The sequence below is a fragment of the Lepisma saccharinum genome, unplaced genomic scaffold (genome assembly GCF_977018435.1).
Source record: "Lepisma saccharinum unplaced genomic scaffold, izLepSacc3.1 HAP1_SCAFFOLD_42, whole genome shotgun sequence".
In the NCBI taxonomy this organism is placed as follows: domain Eukaryota; kingdom Metazoa; phylum Arthropoda; class Insecta; order Zygentoma; family Lepismatidae; genus Lepisma; species Lepisma saccharinum.
The window spans coordinates 959419-965304 of NW_028142902.1; positions in this window are offsets into that span (position 1 = coordinate 959419).

Below are 5886 nucleotides of genomic sequence, written 5' to 3' on the forward strand. Positions count from 1 at the left end.
AATCCTTGTGTAATATTCATGCTTAGTTACCATGGAAACTCTCATAACAATAAAGCAAACAATCTATTTGTGCATGATTGTAGTCGTCGTCGTGGAGATTTGAAATAACCACTCTGATTGTTGAAACAATGTAATACAACCTATGGCCTCACGTTTTACGATAACATTATATAAAATTTCAAACTCGCATATCTCCGTTACTATAGGAGATACAAAGGCGATTTTACATTAAATGTAATCAGGTGGAAGATCTCTATTGGCTCATCAGGAAAAATTTAATCCATGTGTAATATTCATGCTTAGTTACCATGGAAACTCTCATAACAATAAAGCAAACAATCTATTTGTGCATGATTGTAGTCGTCGTCGTGGAGATTTGAAATAACCACTCTGATTGTTGAAACAATGTAATACAACCTATGGCCTCACGTTTTACGATAACATTATATAAAATTTCAAACTCGCATATCTCCGTTACTATAGGAGATACAAAGGTGATTTTACATTAAATGTAATCAGGTCGAAGCTCTCTATTGGCTCATCAGGAAAAATTTAATCCTTTTGTAATATTCATGCTTAGTTACCATGGAAACTCTTATAACAATAAAGTAAACAATCTATTTGTGCATAATTGTAGTCATCGTCGTGGAGATTTGAAATAACCACTCTGATTGTTGAAACAATGTAATACAACCTATGGCCTCACGTTTTACGATAACATTATATACAATTTCAAACTGGCATATCTCCGTTACTATAGGAGATACAAAGGTGATTTTACATTAAATGTAATCAGGTCGAAGCTCTCTATTGGCTCATCAGGAAAAATTTAATCCTTTTGTAATATTCATGCTTAGTTACCATGGAAACTCTCATAACAATAAAGTAAACAATCTATTTGTGCATAATTGTAGTCATCGTCGTGGAGATTTGAAATAACCACTCTGATTGTTGAAACAATGTAATACAACCTATGGCCTCACGTTTTACGATAACATTATATAAAATTTCAAACTCGCATATCTCCGTTACATTAGGGGATACAAAGGCGATTTTACATTAAATGTAATCAGGTCGAAGATCTCTATTGGCTCATCAGGAAAAATTTAATCCTTGTGTAATATTCATGCTTAGTTACCATGGAAACTCTCATAACAATAAAGCAAACAATCTATTTGTGCATGATTGTAGTCGTCGTCGTGGAGATTTGAAATAACCACTCTGATTGTTGAAACAATGTAATACAACCTATGGCCTCACGTTTTACGATAACATTATATAAAATTTCAAACTCGCATATCTCCGTTACTATAGGAGATACAAAGGCGATTTTACATTAAATGTAATCAGGTCGAAGATCTCTATTGGCTCATCAGGAAAAATTGAATCCTTGTGTAATATTCATTCTTAGTTACCATGGAAACTCTCATAACAATAAAGCAAACAATCTATTTGTGCATGATTGTAGTCATCGTCGTGGAGATTTGAAATAACCACTCTGATTGTTGAAACAATGTAATACAACCTATGGCCTCACGTTTTACGATAACATTATATAAAATTTCAAACTCGCATATCTCCGTTACTATAGGAGATACAAAGGCGATTTTACATTAAATGTAACCAGGTGGAAGATCTCTATTGGCTCATCAGGAAAAATTTAATCCATGTGTAATATTCATGCTTAATTACCATGGAAACTCTCATAACAATAAAGTAAACAAGCTATTTGTGCATGATTGTAGTCATCGTCGTGGAGATTTCAAATAACCACTTTGATTGTTGAAACAATGTAATGCAACCTATGGCCTCACGTTTTACGATAACATTATATAAAATTTCAAACTCGCATATCTCCGTTACTATAGGAGATACAAAGGTGATTTTACATTAAATGTAATCAGGTCGAAGCTCTCTATTGGCTCATCTGGAAAAATTTAATCCTTTTGTAATATTCATGCTTAGTTACCATGGAAACTCTCATAACAATAAAGTAAACAATCTATTTGTGCATAATTGTAGTCATTGTCGTGGAGATTTGAAATAACCACTCTGATTGTTGAAACAATGTAATACAACCTATGGCCTCACGTTTTACGATAACATTATATAAAATTTCAAACTCGCATATCTCCGTTACTATATGAGATACAAAGGTGATTTTACATTAAATGTAATCAGGTCGAAGCTCTCTATTGGCTCATCAGGAAAAATTTAATCTTTGTGTAATATTCATGCTTAGTTACCATGGAAACTCTCATAACAATAAAGCAAACAATCTATTTGTGCATGATTGTAGTCGTCGTCGTGGAGATTTGAAATAACCACTTTGATTGTTGAAAAAATGTAATACATCCTATGGAATCACGTTTACGATAACATTATATAAAATTTCAAACTCGTATATCTCCGTTACTATAGGAGATACAAAGGTGATTTTACACTCAATGTAATCAGGTCGATGCTCTCTATTTGCTCATCAGGAAAAAATTAATCCATGTGTAATATTTATGCTCAGTTACCATGGAAACTCTCATAACAATAAAGTAAACAATCTATTTGTGCATGATTGTAGTCGTCGTCGTGGAGATTTGAAATAACCACTCTGATTGTTGAAACAATGTAATACAACCTATGGCCTCACGTTTTACGATAACATTATATAAAATTTAATACTAGCATATCTCCATTACTATAGGCGATACAAAGGTGATTTTACACTCAATGTAATCAGGTCGAAGATCTCTATTTGCTCATCAGGAAAAATTTAATCCTTTTGTAATATTCATGCTTAGTTACCATGGAAATTCACATAACAATAAAGTAAACAATCTATTTGTGCATAATTGTAGTCATCGTCGTGGAGATTTGAAATAACCACTCTGATTGTTGAAACAATGTAATACAACCTATGGCCTCACGTTTTACGATAACATTATATAAAATTTCAAACTCGCATATCTCCGTTACTATAGGAGATACAAAGGCGATTTTACATTAAATGTAATCAGGTCGAAGATCTCTATTGGCTCATCAGGAAAAATTTAATCCTTGTGTAATATTCATGCTTAGTTACCATGGAAACTCTCATAACAATAAAGCAAACAATCTATTTGTGCATGATTGTAGTCGTCGTCGTGGAGATTTGAAATAACCACTCTGATTGTTGAAACAATGTAATACAACCTATGGCCTCACGTTTTACGATAACATTATATAAAATTTCAAACTCGCATATCTCCGTTACTATAGGAGATACAAAGGCGATTTTACATTAAATGTAATCAGGTCGAAGATCTCTATTGGCTCATCAGGACAAATTGAATCCTTGTGTAATATTCATGCTTAGTTACCATGGAAACTCTCATAACAATAAAGCAAACAATCTATTTGTGCATGATTGTAGTCGTCGTCGTGGAGATTTGAAATAACCACTCTGATTGTTGAAACAATGTAATACAACCTATGGCCTCACGTTTTACGATAACATTATATAAAATTTCAAACTCGCATATCTCCGTTACTATAGGAGATACAAAGGCGATTTTACATTAAATGTAATCAGGTGGAAGATCTCTATTGGCTCATCAGGAAAAATTTAATCCATGTGTAATATTCATGCTTAGTTACCATGGAAACTCTCATAACAATAAAGCAAACAATCTATTTGTGCATGATTGTAGTCGTCGTCGTGGAGATTTGAAATAACCACTTTGATTGTTGAAAAAATATAATACAGCCTATGGAATCACGTTTACGATAACATTATATAAAATTTCAAACTCGTATATCTCCGTTACTATAGGAGATGCAAAGGTGATTTTACACTAAATGTAATCAGGTCGATGCTCTCTATTTGCTCATCAGGAAAAAATTAATCCATGTGTAATATTCATGCTTAGTTACCATGGAAACTCTCATAACAATAAAGTAAACAATCTATTTGTGCATGATTGTAGTCATCGTCGTGGAGATTTGAAATAACCACTCTGATTGTTGAAACAATGTAATACAACCTATGGCCTCACGTTTTACGATAACATTATATAAAATTTAATACTAGCATATCTCCGTTACTATAGGCGATACAAAGGTGATTTTACACTCAATGTAATCAGGTCGAAGATCTCTATTTGCTCATCAGGAAAAATTTAATCCTTTTGTAATATTCATGCTTAGTTACCATGGAAACTCTCATAACAATAAAGCAAACAATCTATTTGTGCATGATTGTAGTCGTCGTCGTGGAGATTTGAAATAACCACTCTGATTGTTGAAACAATGTAATACAACCTATGGCCTCACGTTTTACGATAACATTATATAAAATTTCAAACTCGCATATCTCCGTTACTATAGGAGATACAAAGGCGATTTTACATTAAATGTAATCAGGTCGAAGATCTCTATTGGCTCATCAGGAAAAATTGAATCCTTGTGTAATATTCATGCTTAGTTACCATGGAAACTCTCATAACAATAAAGCAAACAATCTATTTGTGCATGATTGTAGTCGTCGTCGTGGAGATTTGAAATAACCACTCTGATTGTTGAAACAATGTAATACAACCTATGGCCTCACGTTTTACGATAACATTATATACAATTTCAAACTCGCATATCTCCGTTACTATAGGAGATACAAAGGTGATTTTACATTAAATGTATTCAGGTCGAAGCTCTCTATTGGCTCATCAGGAAAAATTTAATCCTTTTGTAATATTCATGCTTAGTTACCATGGAAACTCTCATAACAATAAAGTAAACAATCTATTTGTGCATAATTGTAGTCATCGTCGTGGAGATTTGAAATAACCACTCTGATTGTTGAAACAATGTAATACAACCTATGGCCTCACGTTTTACGATAACATTATATAAAATTTCAAACTCGCATATCTCCGTTACTATAGGAGATACAAAGGCGATTTTACATTAAAAGTAATCAGGTCGAAGATCTCTATTGGCTCATCAGGAAAAATTTAATCCTTGTGTAATATTCATGCTTAGTTACCATGGAAACTCTCATAACAATAAAGTAAACAATCTATTTGTGCATAATTGTAGTCATCGTCGTGGAGATTTGAAATAACCACTCTGATTGTTGAAACAATGTAATACAACCTATGGCCTCACGTTTTACGATAACATTATATAAAATTTCAAACTCGCATATCTCCGTTACTATAGGAGATACAAAGGTGATTTTACATTAAATGTAATCAGGTCGAAGCTCTCTATTGGCTCATCAGGAAAAATTTAATCCTTTTGTAATATTCATGCTTAGTTACCATGGACACTCTCATAACAATAAAGTAAACAAGCTATTTGTGCATGATTGTAGTCATCGTCGTGGAGATTTCAAATAACCACTTTGATTGTTGAAACAATGTAATGCAACCTATGGCCTCACGTTTTACGATAACATTATATAAAATTTCAAACTCGCATATCTCCGTTACTATAGGAGATACAAAGGTGATTTGACATTAAATGTAATCAGGTCGAAGCTCTCTATTGGCTCATCAGGAAAAATTTAATCCTTTTGTAATATTCATGCTTAGTTACCATGGAAACTTTCATAACAATAAAGCAAACAATCTATTTGTGCATGATTGTAGTCGTCGTCGTGGAGATTTGAAATAACCACTTTGATTGTTGAAAAAATGTAATACATCCTATGGAATCACGTTTACGATAACATTATATAAAATTTCAAACTCGCATATCTCCGTTACTATAGGAGATACAAAGGTGATTTTACATTAAATGTAATCAGGTCGAAGCTCTCTATTGGCTCATCAGGAAAAATTTAATCCTTTTGTAATATTCATGCTTAGTTACCATGGACACTCTCATAACAATAAAGTAAACAAGCTATTTGTG